This window comes from Abrus precatorius, unplaced genomic scaffold (genome assembly GCF_003935025.1).
Source record: "Abrus precatorius isolate BTA unplaced genomic scaffold, Abrus_2018 Scaffold6, whole genome shotgun sequence".
Classification (NCBI taxonomy): Eukaryota; Viridiplantae; Streptophyta; class Magnoliopsida; order Fabales; family Fabaceae; genus Abrus; species Abrus precatorius.
The window spans coordinates 11551883-11568640 of record NW_020874406.1 but is presented as its reverse complement, the minus strand read 5'-3'; the positions used below and the strand labels follow the sequence as shown (position 1 = coordinate 11568640).

The window sequence follows — 16758 nt, the reverse complement described above, 5'->3', positions numbered from 1 at the left end:
AGGAGCCCAACATGAATCAAGAGAGGCTCAAAATGGTGAATTGTATTCAAGGGTTAGAAGAGTGATGGCTTAAAGTATGCAACGAAGGCCCAATACTTATTTTTGGCGTGCACATGTTTTTGTTTTGGAACTTGATTTTTTTTCGTAATAATGGGCTAATATGTTAAGTGGTCCAATTCCTTTAAGTTTGTGGCTGAACTAGTGATGAATCCATATTTTGTCCTTATTTTAGTTAATAATTAAATAAAGAATCAGTGAAAAAATAGATAAAAACGTCTAAAAATATTTGTAAATAGTTTAATATTGAATTAAATAGAAAAGTCAATAAATTTTGTGAATTTTAGTTTATTTCAGTTGATAATTCATATTTGTGGCTTTTGTAGGAAAGTCCCAATCATTGGGCACAATTGGAACTTGTTTGGAGAAGTTGGATATCATAGTAATCACTTTTGGAAAGCATAGTGAACACTCTTTCAGCAAAAATTTGGAGCATGAGGCATAATGATCACTATTACAACTCATAGTGATTACTAAAGGGAGCTTTGGAGATGCCCAGGGGCATAGTGATCACTATTTCAACTCATAGTGATCAATTCAGAAGTTAATTTTGGTGCAGATGCTGTTAGGCATGCACGTAAACACTATCATTCTTCATAGTAATCACTTCAGTAGAAAAATTCAAAGAGAGAAATTGTTGGTGTTGCGCGTGATCACTATGGTAATTCATAGTGATCACTACAGGAAGGGAAGTTGCTACTGACACTGCGCGTGATCACTATGATTTTTCATAGTGATCACTATGGCAATTGCATAATTTCTATAAATAGATCCCAAGATGCGGAATAAAAAAAAATTTCTCATATTTTTACATTTTTATTTTTAGTGCTTAGAGAAAGAGAAAGAGAAAGAGAGAGAGGAGATTGAGGGCAAATTTCGAGCTTCAAGGAGAGAGGAATCTTGCTTGGGAATTGAAATTGGTATGGATTCTTGGATAATTTCTTCTTCATCTACTCTTTCTTTTTCTCAATTTTCTGTAATGCATTGCTAAATCCCCTTGTAGGAGTGATGGATTCGAATTGATTGTAATTAGTTAGGGTTTAAACTTTGTATTTCGTTGGATTAATTGAACATTCAACTCGTTTTCTTATATTTTCTTTGAATTGATCACTCATTGAATTGAACTTAGAGGAAATTCATTACTAGAAATTATGTGATTGAATTAGGGATAAGCATGATTAATCTTGTGGTCTGATAATTTCTTGAACCTAATGTAATGGGAATTTGAACTTCACCTAAGGAATTAGGGAATTTAAATGAAGATTAAGGTCATAATACCAAGGGATTGGGATTTGACTAACTTAGCGAAATTGATCTTTAATTATTCAATGAAATTGAGTTTGAACCTAACGGATTGCTATTCAACGAAGTGAAATCATTCCTACTTTACACCATATACTTTCCAAATTTTACTCTATTTTTCTATGAATTATTAATTGCTTAATTCTTTGCTTTTATCTTGCATGCTCAAAACTTGAATCTCGATTTGGCTCAACGAGTGATTTAATTGTGAAGTGGTAATTGAATTAAATTCCCCGTGGAGACGATACTTGGATCTAAAATTTACTTATTACTTGCTGCAATTCCTAGTGCACTTGCTAGTGTTTAGAAAATGTCCAACAAGTTTTTGGCACTATTGCCGAGGAATTGTGTTTCAATATCATTAGTAGCAGGAAAATTGCTAGATTGAGTTCTTGTTTTCTAAATTTTTCTCTGCAACTTAGTATTACATTCAAGTTACTCTATTTTGCCTTTAAATAGATAAGTTTAGAATAATAGTGGAGAAAATTTCTGCATAATTCTGCAATTGTTTATACTTGAATTTCACAGGTTTTTGCTGATATTTTTTCTACATAATCTTTGTTTTTCATCCCTTAATATTGATTTTTAGTTTAACTTCGTTAATTTTGATTTGAATATGCGAGGAAAAAACAAAAACAAATCCACTTTGGTATTTGATCATGACATTGACCAAACTCTAAGGAGGTTGAGAAGTGAAGCAAAAATTGAACAAATTGAAAGAGAGGAGCAAGATAGTTTTACACCTTCACCTCAAACTAGTCAAATTCCAAGACAAACAAAGATGGCAGAGCAACCAAGATTGAGAACACTAGGAGACTATGCATTTCCCAATTTACAAGAGTTCAACTCTTCTATTTTGAGACCTACAATCCAGGCTAATCACTTTGAGATAAAACTTGCACTCTTAAATTTAGTATAGCAGGACCAATTTGCGGGAGGCCATGCAGATGATCCAAATCTGCACATTTTAAATTTCTTGCAATTTTGTGACACAATCAGAATTAATGGGGTGAGTGAGGATGCAGTTAGACTCAGATTATTTCCATTTTCATTGAGAGATAAAGCCAAGTGCTGGCTCCAAGCTCAACCACAAGGTAGCATTTCAACATGGGCTGATTTGGTGAACAAGTTCCTAACAAAATATTTTCCCCTTCAAAAGCTGCGAAAATAAGAGAAAAAATTACATCTTTTATTCAGCAAGATGAAGAGTCATTATATGAAGCATAGGAAAGATACAAGGAATTATTAAGGAAGTGTCCCTATCACTGCATACCGGAGTAGATGTAGCTTGAAACGTTTTATAATGGAATGACTGCAGCAACTAAAACCATGATAGATGCAGCGACGGGAGGTTCATTGAGTGCAAAAACCTTGGAAGAAGCCCAGTAAATTATAAAGATGACGGCTTCATCAATGTATCAAAATTTGAATGAAAGACAGGCTTCAAGGAGAGGAGAGTATGAGATCAAATCCATAGAATCCTTGCTTGCTCAAAACCAATTGCAGAATCAACAATTCTCTGAACAGATTACTGCCCTGACTCAACAAATAAGCAACCTGCAGATTGGTGTTGCTCTAACACATAATTGAGTTGTGATTTTTGTGGTGGCAATCATGTGAATGGGGCCTGTGATCCCATAGTTGTAGAACAATCCGATCAAGTCAATTGTATGGGAAATTACCAAAGGCCACAACAACTATTTCTGCCTTGTTTTCAGCCTATTAATAATAGAGGACAACAGTTCTACAAGTGGAATCCACAAAATTCTAGTGTAAGAGGGAATGCAAGTATTGCATTTTTTTCAAGTGCAGTTCCTCAAGTTCAGCAACAATATTTCCAAGGGAGTTCTTCTGCACAACGTCAGAAAAATCAAGGGTATTCAAGACCCTTGAGTGAGAAAATGAATGAAATGGAAGACACATTACTGCAGACTATAAAGGTGACACAAACGAGCTTTAAAAATTAAGAAAGCTCTATGAAGAAGTTAGAAACTCAAATTGGTCAGTTGGCAACTTGCTAATAGAGATGAAGGGAGGTTTCCTAGCAATACAATAGTGAATCCAAAGAAGCAATGCCAAGACATAACCATAAGAAGTGTAGTAGTGGTTTCTAGCCTAAGAAAGAAGGATGATGTCACCCATTCTAATGAGGAATGAGCTGAAACAAGAAGACTGTGAAAGTGGAAAATATACCATGTTGAAGAGGGGAGATGAGGGAGAAAACTACACTAATAAACAAGAAAAGAGGGGCAAGAAGCAGAAGTTTGAAAAGGCCTGCAAGCCTATTAATGAAGAGCAATTCAAGAAGTTACCATTTTCAAAGAGAGTGCAGGATCCTAGACAAGAAAGGCAGTTTGAAAGATTCCTAGATATGTTCAAGAGGCTCCAAATCAATATTTCGTTTGCAGAGGCATTAGAACAAATGCTCTCTTAAGCAAAATTTATGAAAGAGCTCTTGTTTAAGAAGAGGAAGCTGGATATGGAGAAATTAGTACCACTCATTAAGGAGTGCAGTGCAATTTTATAGAGAAAACTGCATCAAAAGTTGAAGGATTCAGGATCATTCAGCATACCTTGCTTTATTGAGAATTGCACGGTAGGAAGAGCCTTGTGTGATTTGGGGGCCAGCATAAATCTAATGCCCTTAGCTATCATGAAGAAGTTGGAAATTGAAGAGGTGAAGCCAACGGGGATAACATTACAACTAGCGGATAAATCATATACATATCCCTATGGAGTAGTGGAAGACTTGTTAGTCAAGGTAGACAAATTCATTTTCTTTGCAGATTTTGTGATACTTGACATGGAGGTAAATGCGGATATCCTCTTATTTTAGGGAGGCCATTTTTAGCCACAGGGAGAGTCTTGATTGATGTGTAGAAAGGCGAATTGATGCCAAGAGTCCAAGAGGAAAAAGTCATTTTCAATGTATTTAAAGCCATTAAACACCCAAGTGATGATATGAGCTGCATGAGGATTGATGTATTAGATGCTGTGATACCATCATTCTTAGAGAAACATGATGAAAGTGCAGTCTTGGAAGGCACAATAGCTGCAGCAAAATGCTGTATTAATGAGGAGTAAGATAAAGTAATGAAAGAATGCATATTGCAACTAGACTCTCCCATGTGTCAATAATGCAGTGAACCAACTCAAAGAAGAATTACATCAAGAAGAGGAGAAGAAAGAAGAGCCCAAAGTGAAACTCAAGCAATTACCCTCTCACTTAAGGTATGCATTTCTTGATGAAGGGTATAACAAACCGGTAATAATAAATGGCAATTTGAAGAAAGACCAAATTTGCACTGGGATGACATATTTCCAATTTGAAAGGTATAGATCCATCCTTTTGCATGCATAGAATTTTGTTTGAAGAGAATTGAAAATCGGTTGTCCAACCTCAAAGAAGGCTTAATCCAACTATGCAAGAGGTAGTGAGGTAAAAAGATATGAAATTGCTAGATGCAAAGATTATTTATCCTATTTTGGATAGCCAATGGGTCAATATGATTCATGTAGTGCCTATAGGTATAATTGTGGTGCCGAATGAGAAAAATGAGTTAATACCTACTAGGACAGTAACTGGATGGCAAATGTACATCGATTATAGAAAACTGAATGATGCATCAAGAAAGGATCACTTTCCTCTTCTGTTTGCTGACCAAATGTTGGAGAGATTAGTTGGGTAAGACTACTACTATTTTCTAGATGGATACTCTGCTTACAACTAGATTGTAGTCGACTCACAGGACTAAGAAAAGACAATATTCACTTGTCCCTTTGGAGTTTTCGCATACTGTAGGATGCCATTCGGACTGTGCAACACTCCGGCTACATTTTAAATGTGTATGTTGTCCATTTTTTTTATATGATTGAAAGAATTATAGAAGTGTTTATGGATGATTTTTCTGCATTTGGTAATTCTTTTAATCAGTGTCTCACTAATTTATCTCTTGTTTTGCAGCGTTGCCAAGACTCAAACCTTGTTCTTAACTGGGAAAAGTGTCATTTTATGGTACAAGAAGGAATTGTCTTAGGACATAAGTTTCAGCAAGAGGAATAGAAGTGGACCCTGCAAAGGTCAAAGTGATAGAGAAGCTGCCACCACCTGTGAATGTAAGAGGAGTAAGAAGTTTCCTAGGACACGCTGGTTTTTATCGCAGGTTCATTAAAGATTTTTCCCAAATTGCAAAGCCGTTGAGTGATTTGTTGAGTAAGGATGTAGATTTTTCTTTTAATGATAAGTGTTTAGTATCTTTTAACACTTTAAAAAAGAAATTAATTTCTACACCTGTATTTGTCAAACCTGATTAGGAATTGCCTTTTGAGTTGATGTACGATTCTAGCGATGTAGCTATAGGAGTAGTTTTAGGCCAAAGAAAAGACAAGAAACTGCATGTTATTCATTATGCGAGTAGAGTTCTTAACACTGCATAAATTAACTACACTACTACTGAAAAAGAACTCCTAGCCATAATATTTGCTTTTGACAAGTTTCGGTCTTATTTGATAGGATCCAAGGTTATAGTTACACTGACCATGCTGTTCTTAAGTATCTTTTGTCAAAACAGGATGCTAAACCCAAATTATTAAGGCGGATTTTACTCCTTCAAGAATTAGAGTTGGAGATCAAAGACAAGAAGAAAGGGAAGGAGAATGGAGTGGCTGACCACTTGTCGAGACTACCACTTGAGACTATACCATTTGAGGTAGAGCAAATAAAAGAAGAGTTCCCAGATGAGAACTTATTCAAGATTGAGTCACAGCCATGGTTCGCTGACATGACCAACTTTAAGGCTACACATCATGTTCCAAGTTGGATGAGTTGGCAACAAAGAAAAAAAAATTTCATGACAGCAAATACTATGTGTGAGAAGATCCATTGTTGTTCAAAATTGGAGTAGATGGGCTGTTGAGAAGGTGCATACTAGAGGAAGAGCAAGAAGATGTTTTGTGGCACTGTCATAGTTCAGATTATGGAGGACACCATAGAAGCTCAAGGACAACAGCCAAAGTACTGCAATCTGGCCTTTTCTGGCCAACATTGTTTAGGGATGCCAAGAACTATGTGGAGAGATGTGATCGATGCCAGAGAGTGGGCAATATTTCTAGGAAACATGAGATGCCACTACACAACATACTTGAGGTAGAGCTATTTGACATGTGGGGAATAGACTTCATGGGTCCCTTCCCTAGCTCATTTTCGAATGAATATATGTTATTAGTATTGGACTATGTGTCCAAATGGGTGGAAGCAGTGCCTACCAGATCAAATGATGCAAGAACTATTGTTTCTTTTATCAAAAAGAACATCTTTTCAAGGTTTAGAGTGCCCAGAATTTTGATAAGTGATGGAGGAAGCCATTTCTGCAACAAATACCTTGAATCAGTCCTAGAAAAGTATGGAGTCAAGCACAGAATAGCAACACTTTACCACCTTCAAACAAGTGGCCAAGTAGAGATTTCCAACAGGGAAATAAAGAAGATTCTAGAGAATGTGGTAAGCACTTCAAGGAAGGACTAGTTTAAGAAAGTGAATGATGCTTTGTGGGCATATGGGACTGCATTCAAAACACCAATTAACATGTCTCCTTATCAGTTGGTGTATGGAAAGACTTGCCACTTACTGGTGGAACTTGAACATAAAGCTTATTGGGCTGTGAAATGGCTGAACTTTGACCAAACTAGTGTAAGAGAAAAACGACTGCTGTAGCTGCATGAGTTGGAGGAGTTCAGACTCAATGCTTATGAAAATGCCAAATTATATAAGGAAAGGACCAAGAAATTACATGACAGATTTATTTTGAAAAGGGATCTTGAACCTGGACAATCTGTTTTACTTTTCAATTCAAGATTGAGGATGTTTTCAGGGAAATTAAAATCTAAGTGGTTTGGACCTTTCGTGGTGAAGGAGGTATCCCCCTTTGGTGCTATACTGATACCAGATCCCAAAGATGGCAGATAATTTAAGGTAAATGGGCAAAAAGACTGAAGGTCTATCTTGGAGGTCAAGTAGAGAAAGCCAAAGTGTGCGTGAAGTTAGTTGCTCTTGAGTGAGCAATATGAAACGTCAAGCTAGTAACGTTAAAAGAGCGCTGCGTGAGAGACAACTCACGGAATGATCTAATTTCTGTCTAATTCTCTCTCATCACTTTAAGAATTTTGTCAATAGTATTCAATTTTAATTCTGTACAAGTTATTGCAGGTTTTTCTGTGTTGATAGCTTAAATATTATGAGTTTTTATAGAGTATTTTAAATTCTGCATAATCTGTTCATGATTTAAATTTTGTTAATGTTTTACTAAATTTGAGTTTTAGATAGAAATTTGCATTATTGCACAGTTTAATTCATCTTTGCAATATCTGTTATGTCTATAAATTCTGAGTTTTGGGAAGACTTTTCTATTCTGCACAAATGGAATTAACAAGGGAAATTCATTATGTTTCAAGCTGGATAAAAGATCAATCAATGGTTTAGACGGATCAAGGCAAAGTTCAACAGCTGGTACTGTTAAAAGGAGAAGAAATTGTAGAAAAAGAGGTTGAATTCCAAGTACAACATGTAAAAATGAATCAAGGGTAAGTTTTCTGCAACCTGATGGTATAGTGAACACTATTGTAGTGGAAAGTGTTTACTATAAAGGGAAAATAACAGAGTGGGTGACTGTAGTGATCACTTCATTTTATCATAGTGATCACTATTTTGCCAGTTATGAGCCTTATACTCTGCAGTAATCACTTTTACATAACAATAGCAATCACTTTTGTACTTATTCCAAACCTCACATTCTGAAGTAATCACTCTTGAGGAGCATAGTGATCACTTTGGAGAAGAAAAACTGTAAGGCAGCACATAGTAATCACCTTTGTTTTTAAAAGTAATCACTTTAGAAGCATATTCTGATTTGGCACTCTGTAGTGATCACTATGCTTGAGCATAGTGATCACACACAGAGTCAATAGCTTTTGCGAAGTTCTGCAGGGATTACGATACGCTCCAAAAATGTTTACGCACAGGTCTATTATATATAAAACCCCACTGAAGTAATCATTATTGCTTCCAATAGTGATCACGCGCATAGTGAATAACTTTTAGGGGCACCTAAAGTGATTACTATTCCTTTCCATAGTAAACACGCCTAGAGTAAATGTGGACTACATCAGCACCCACTCAATTAAAATGTAAAAGGTGAACCCTTTTCACCATTTCATAGTAAACACGCACACCATAACCCTCACCCACACATCATAGTGAGCACTCTGCGACTTCAAAAGTGCTCACGCCCTTTATAAACAGCCCCAATCGCCCATAGTGAGCACTATTGCGGTCAATAGTGATCACTTTTGCTACATAACCATTTGGAATCACTGCACTGCAGAAATAACTTTGGAGAACCTAGGGTAAATCAAATTGCTTTCAAAAGTCTCTTCAGGTACAATTTGCTCTCATTTCCAATTTGGGGATTTAGGGTTCGTGATTTAATTGCTGTGGAAAAACTAAAATTTCATGAAATTGAGTCACCCAACATTACTTCTTCCAAAATTTTTATGCAAATCTTGCAGTAATGAACATTACATTGGGAACTTTGTCTTGGAATTTTGATATAATCGTTATGGTGAATCAGAAAACTGCATAGAATGGGTGACTAGAATCTGAACAACATGCTTAAATATTTGCTCTATTTTACATACCAATAAAGTGAAATTGGTTGGAATTTGATTGGAGTTAAATATGCATGAATTTGGTACTGAGTTTGACACATGGTTGTTGAAACATGAAGTGAATTTCATTGGAATAAAATACGTTGTTTTGTCAAAAATGCATTGCTGGTAGGACATGATTTAATTTTGCATTCATTTTCTATTGATAGGTGCACTGAAACTGCTGTCTAAATTGTGTCATGGTCTACATTGAACTTAGATTGAATGCGATTATTCTGTACATACATGCTGATGCATAAAAGGAGTAAATTCCTGATTTTGAACGACCAATCTTCACTAACATGTTAAACGCCTTAGTGGATATCTAGTGCTGTCATTCTGAACATAAATAGAAAATGTGTGCTGCTGTCATTGCAAAATACCGAATGTTGATGTAATTGTACATAATGAATGTAGGCATTCTGCTGCAGGAAACACAAACATGTGAGGAACATCTAGATCCACACCAAAGTCAAAGAGAGGAAGGACAGCTAGAGCATCTCCTTCTATTGCAAGACCTCATCCTGCAAATGATGCAAGAGTCAGAGCAATCGCCAATGAGAACTACTACTGGGCCAACCTATGGAAGAGGAAGGTCATAGCTGATAGGGCGATTGAGATTCAAGAATACATGTACCAACAATTCCATGATGTCATCCGAAGCAGAGACTGGGAGACATTCTGCAAGACAGCTTGGTATGGGTTCACAGACCTCACAAGGGAATTTTATGCAAATAGCATTAGAGTGAAGAATGATACTCTTCCCACAAACCACTCCATGTTAAGAGGAGTGTTGGTAGATTTTTCTGCAGAGGCCATAAATAGGGTGCTAAAAATAGCATATAAACTGGACCCAAACAAGCTGGACTTTAGCACCTATTGTGAGTATGCTAAAAAGGATAAGAAGGTAATTGTTCATAAACTATGCGTACTTGAAACTGAATGGGGAGAATCTACATTGCAGAAGCCAAAGCACTTCAAGGAAGGACTTGGTATCGGAAGCAAAAGTTTGGGCACATTTTGTACTTAGCTCTTTCATGCCAGTGAAGCACAGTTCAACACTTGCCACAAAAAATGGTTGAATTAATTTTTGCCATTATGACAGATATGCAAATTAATGTAGGGGCAGTAATTAACAATGCAATAAGAGAAATCCTCCACAAGAAGAGAGATTCATTGGCATACCCTTCATTGGTTGCCTTGCTATGTGAAGAAGATGGGGTTTCAATGGAGCAATTCCGTGAACCCAAGGGAGCAGCACCCAACATCACGACTACTATGGTAAAGGACTTTTATTCTGCAAAAAGAGTTGTTGCTAGCGCTGCTACCTCTTCATCTGCTCGACCATCCTCATCTAGGAGGCCACCACCTACAAGTGTCAAAGATCAGTTGAAACTAGTAGTGGAGAGGCAAGATGCCATGCAGGCAACCAATATTGCTATTTTTGACTATGTGAAGAATGGTCTAATGAACATTGGACAAATGGAAGGCATTCCAGTCCAGCAATTATTTTCAAGCACTTTAGGTAAAATGGTTGTTGAGCTAGAGACTATAATTAGGCGCCCTCTCCCAACTTTTAAAGCACTTATTGAGGAAGAAAGTTCTGAATCAACTTCACAAGAAAACAGCGGAGGAGATGAGAGCAACGATGAAGAAGAGGAGTAGATTGGACTTCACTGCTTACAAGCCACTTTTTTTTTTTTTTTAGAATAGTTTCCTTGCTTTCTAGTTAGGAGTATATTTGGTTATATTTTGCAAACATTTGTGTATTTGGGCTATAAGCAAGGTTTAAGAATTCGATGTTTAACTGAATTATCTTGGAATTTTTATCTTGATGCAGATTCACTCCTTTAAATTCAAAAAGTGGGGCACATGAATCTTGGTCTATGAGCAACCACCACAACAGGGGAGTGAAATTCTTTAATATCCCTTTTGCTTAATATGACTAGATTGAATTTGCTAAATTGGGTATAGGACAAAAGAAAAATTGAGTTTCATGTAATTCTGTAATATCCAGGATATAGTCTATAAATAATATAGCTGATTGCACTTGGCACAGGTCAAACTTGCATATTAAAATTTACCTCTCATTCATTTTGTGCTTGCATGTTTGTTTTGTGAAATGTGGAATTGATTGGATAACGTTATCATGAATTCCCAAAAGCGAGATTTGAGTCGTACATGAAATAAATTCTTTCTTGTGTGCTTAATCATAGCTTGTTCCGCACTCTAAAACTTGCCTTTTATCTTGCTTGAATATGCTAAGGTCTAGCGCTATATACATGATGGAGGCAATGTTGCAATTGTGGCTAGCTAGCCTTAAAAAGCCTATCAGAACACTATCCTAGTTAACCCTTTTGAGCCTAAATACCCTTTCTTTCGGGATAGCCACATTACAAGCCTCAGTGAAAAACCATAATACCTAGCTAAGGTTATAGAAATTAATTCAGTTTCATTGAGGATAGGTATAAAGCTTAAGTTTAGGGTGATTCCAAATATTAAATTGCTTGAGGACAAGCAAAGTTTAAAGTTTGGGGGTAGGGAACAACAAAGCTGAATTTCAAAAAAAAGAAAGAAAAATGGAGAATGCAAAATGTTGTAATAAAATTTTGTGTGAAAAAGAAAATCAGCAAATAATTCAAAGATTCAAAAGAAAAATAGCAAAAAGCTGCATGTAAGAAAAATAAAGAAATGGAAAAATGAAAGAGAATCATGCAAGAAATGAATCAAAGTTCAAGTTTGGGGTACAAAGGGAAAACTTGTCCTAAAAGCGGGAAAGCAATAATGATATCAAATAAAAAAAGAAACTAAGTTTTAAAGCTCATCCACTCAATTAATTTTGTCCCCTTAGAATGAACTTATTTGTTTCTTCAATTGATTGTGATCCACACCTAACCTTAGCCTCAATTTAACCTGTGAAAGCCCTTTTGATATATGATTATCTGTACAAGTGCAGAGGAGGTTGAGATTATGGGCAAGCATATGGTAGGGTGGTGCAAGTTATTGATTTTTGAGTGTAAACACAAACTCCATATACTGTTGAGAGAGAGAGAGAGAGAAACACTTCCATAAGAGCTTTGGTAACATCTTTCAATTTTTATTCATATGAAACATTACATGCGCAGGTCCAGAGTTGTATGAGTCTGAAACTATTCTTTTATCATGCAAGTTGCCACTATGATTAATGTATAAGAGTTGTGTTGAAAGAAGAGAAGAAAGAAAGTTGCTTTCACCTGAATTAGGAAATTTTCTAGGCTGGGTGAACCACTAATGGATCAAAATTTAGGTTGCTTGAGGACAATCAAGATTTTAAGTTTGGGGTGGTGATGAATCCAAATTTTGTCCTTATTTTAATTAATAATTAAATAAAGAATCAGTGGAAAAATAGATAAAAAGGTCCAAAAATATTTGTAAATAGTTTAATATTGAATTAAATGGAAAAGCCAATAAATTTTGTGAATTTTAGTTGATTTCAGTTGATAATTCATATTTGTGGCTTTTGTAGGAAAGTCCCAATCATTGGACACAATTAGAGCTTCTTTGGAGAAGTTGGATATCATAGTAATCACTTTTGGAAAGCATAGTGAACACTCTTTCAGTAAAAATTTGGAGCATAAGGCATAGTGATCACTATTGCAACTCATAGTAATTACTACATGGAGCTTTGGAGATGCCCAGAGGCATAGTGATCACTATTCCAACTCATAGTAATCACTTCAGAAATTAATTTTGGTGCAGGTGTTGTTAGGCATGCGCGTAAACATTATCATTCTTCATAGTAATCACTTCAGTAGAAAAATTCAAAGAAAGGAGTTATTGGTGTTGAGTGTGATCACTATGGTAATTCATAGTGATCACTACAGGAAGGGAAGTTGCTAATGATGCTGCGCGTGATCACTATAGTTTTTCGTAGTGATCACTATGGCAATTGCATAATTTCTATAAATAGATCCCAAGACGCAGAATAAAAAACCATTTTTCTCATATTTTTACATTTTATTTTTAGTGCTTAGAGAAAGAGAGAGAGAGAGAGAGAGAGGATTGGGGGCAAATTTCGAGCTTCAAGGAGAGAGGAATCTTGCTTGGGAATTGAAATTGGTATGGATTCTTGGATAATTTTTTCTTCATCTGCTATTTCTTTTTCTCAGTTTTCTGTAATGCATTGCTAAATCTCCTTGTAGGAGTGATAGATCTGAATTGATTGTAATTAGTTAGGGTTTAAACTCTATATTTTGTTGGATTAATTGAACATTTAACTCCTTTCTTAATGTTTTCTTTGAATTGATCACTCATTGAATTAAACTTAGAGGAAATTCATTAATGGAAATTATGTTACTTCTCTTATCTGAGTTGAATGTCAAGATTGTGATTGACTTAGGGATAAGCATGATTAATCTTGTGGTCTGATAATTTCTTGAACCTAATGTAATGAGAATTTGAACTTCACCTAAGGAATTAGGGAATTTAAATGAACATTAAGGTCATATTACCAAGGGATTGGGATTTGACTAACTTAGTGAAATTGATCTTCAATTATTCAATGAAATTGAGTTTGAACCTAACAGATTGCTATTCAAGGAAGTGAAATCATTCCTACTTTACACTATATACTTTCCAAATTTTACTCTGTTTTTCTATGAATTGTTAATTGCTTAATTCTTTACTTTTATCTTTCATGCTCAAAACTTGAATCTCGATTTGGCTCAACGAGTGATTTAATTGTGAAGTGGTAATTGAATCAAATTCCCTATGGAGACGATACTTGGATCTAAAATTTACTTATTACTTGCTGCAATTCCTAGTGCACTTGCTAGTGTTTAGAAAATGTCCAACAACTAGGAGTGCCAAAAATAGCCATTGAGGGTTATTATTTTAATTAATTATGAGTTGAATAATGCCTAGGTGGACCATCCGTTCATTGGTTGAATTATTGAGAGAGAGAGTGGTGCTTTTAGTTGCCTAGTTTAGTTACAAAATGGTCATTAAGTGAAGCTTGATGAGTGGAGCTTAATGGGACTTTGAATGAACATTATTGTTGTAATAATTTCAGCCACTAACTCATTGCTTAAGAGTGGTTGGCACAAAGTTGTATGGATGATCAATTTGAATAAAAATTCAGCCTTTGCAAACTTAAAGAGTGATTTTCTAGATTTTTTGAGTGATTCAAGAACCTAGGTTTATCAAAGGATATTCATCCCCTTTGTGTGCATGCCTAACCTAGTGAAAGAGTGATTCTTTCATTCCATTCCCAATTTCCCCAATTACCACATGATTGAACTCTAATTCCCTTTTTTTTCCAAATTTGAATTTCAACTGGAAAGGAAACCTAAACTTTCTAATTTTTACAAATTATGCATTTCATTTCCTTAATTATCATTACCACATCATTTTCTTTCCATTTTCGTTCACCCTAATAAGGAAACTCAAATTTTTCCTTTTGATAACTGAATTTTGCATTTTTTTTTTCTTTTCAAATTAATCCCAATCAATTAAAGACTCAATTACCATGAATAATTCTTCTCCAATTCTTCCAGAATTTTAAATTTTCCCAAGGTCCAAACCCTAAAGGTTCAATTATTCCCAATTTGCCATTAAGGAACACATCAAGAGAGCTCCTCATTTTCCTGTGCCCTCTCTCATGTAATGCCCCGAATTTAATAATATTAATTATTGTTATTTATATAAAATCTAAAGGCATATATATGTGAGTATAAGCGTAAATAGATGTTGAAAATTTGCATTAGATGCGTGATGATGGTGTTTTGTGTGAAATGAGTATGAATGTATGTACATATATGTATGTTGTGGATGTGTGTATATATATATGTGTGTGTATGCATGATTGGTTGGGCTGAAATAGGCTAAGTGCCTAAGTGCAAGCGTGATACAGGGTTGTTCTCACTGCAGCGAGAGGATTCTCGCTGTAGCGAGAGGGCCCTAAGAGGAAGGACTGAAACTGTCACCTTTTCGCTGTAGCGAGAGACGTCTCGCTGTAGCGAAAGAGTGACAGTTTGGAGTGCATTTTTTAGTGTAGTCTCGTTGTAACGAAAGGGTCTCGCTGTAGTGAAATTCTGCAGAAATTAGAGTACAATTTCGTCTGAGATTTTCGCTGCAGCGTGAGGGTGTGTCACTGCAGCGAAGTTCTGTAGCGAGAGTGTCGCGACCAGAAAAAGATTTAAAGGGAGTTAGGGTTTGGGGAGGGTTATTTTTTCCTCTCCCTTCGAAATTCCTTGGATACTCTCATACCCAAAGCCCTATTCCACCGATTAATTGCCTCCAAAGCCGTTTGGGAGCTTGATTGAAGGTTAAATCTATGTGGAAAACGCTTGGAGGTGAGTTTTAATGGTTAAGATTTTGTTTCTCATCCTCTTTTCTCTGTTTCTGAGTTTCCTTGGGTTCTCATGGAATTTCTCCATGTGTTTAGGACGAAATCTGTGAAGGGGAACACTTCTTGGTGAATTTAGCGTGTGGGACGTCAATCCGAGGTAACGGGGAACTCTACCCTACCTCAATGTATTGTAATTCTTGTGTATTTCAATGAATAATACAATGTGGCTGAAATAGAGAGTAAGAATTATGTGTTTGATAGAAATTGATATGCAATGTGATGTGTACTGAAATGGTTAGGCCTCGTGAGAGTGTTTGTGTGTGATAAAATGTCATTGATTGGTGAATTAATGATAGTGTGAATAAATAAAGGCTATGTGCCTTATATTATGGATAAAATGTGGGCTATGTGCCGTGTAATGTGAATTGAATATAGGTTGTGTGCCATGTGCAAGCATGAATATGCATGTGTGAATAAAATGTATGTGAATGGGGCGTGTAGCGCCGTTGTAATGTGCTATAAATGGTTCAGTGATACACTAGGGGTGTGGGAGATAAAGACAGTAGAAATACCTTGGGGAAGAGGAAGTGGTGATGACACCGACTATGAAACGGGTATACCACAGGCCACACATTCTCTTCCTGACTAGACCTCTAACCATTACCTTTGTTGAGTGACCCGTGACTACCCACGTGGTATCTGTGGGCAGAGGTAATTGACGACCATTCATGGTGTAAATTTGTGATCACAGTGCCACAGTGAGTGTGACTGGTGTGCATATGCATAGGTTTATGAATTGTACTTATGGATGTGAAATGTTGTTTGTGATTGTGTTTGTTTAATATGTTGGAAATGTTCTGAAGGTGAGACTCTACGTTAATTGTGTGTTTTTGGGTAGTGTAGGGTACTCACCCTTACATTCATTTTTCAGGTAACCAAGACGATCAGCACCAGACTCAGTAAAGGGATGGATGGACTGCTATAGGACTTAGATTTTATTTTGAAATTGTTGTAACTGAACTAGTCTTATAGCAGTCATTTGATATTAATTTGTAACCCTTTCCTTATTTCGAAGTATTTTATGAAAATTGGTTATTCTAATTTGTGAAATTATTATTAAATTGAAATTAAATTTAAGGTGTTACATCTCACATGGGCTAGATGATAGTTGGGGTAATTCTATTTATTCTTGCTTGAGCGAGACTCATCTCACTTGAGCGAGAATGTCCTAAAATACATGGTTCAAAATAACTAGTCTTGCTTGAGTGATGTCTCCTGCACCAAATTTTTATTTTAAAAAATAAAATAAAATAACAATAAAATAAAATTGCAATAATAAAATGAGGACAAATTAAGGGAAGGCATGAAAT

At 35.9% G+C, this 16758-nt stretch overlaps 1 non-coding gene across 1 annotated transcript; it reads right to left on the bottom strand.

Annotated features, from left to right (window-relative positions):
* Positions 1–2523: 2523 nt before the first annotated feature.
* Positions 2524–2630, bottom strand: LOC113870602. The gene has a single exon (XR_003505623.1). It is a non-coding gene; the product is annotated as a small nucleolar RNA R71 (small nucleolar RNA).
* Between the last annotated feature and the right edge of the window lie 14128 nt (positions 2631–16758).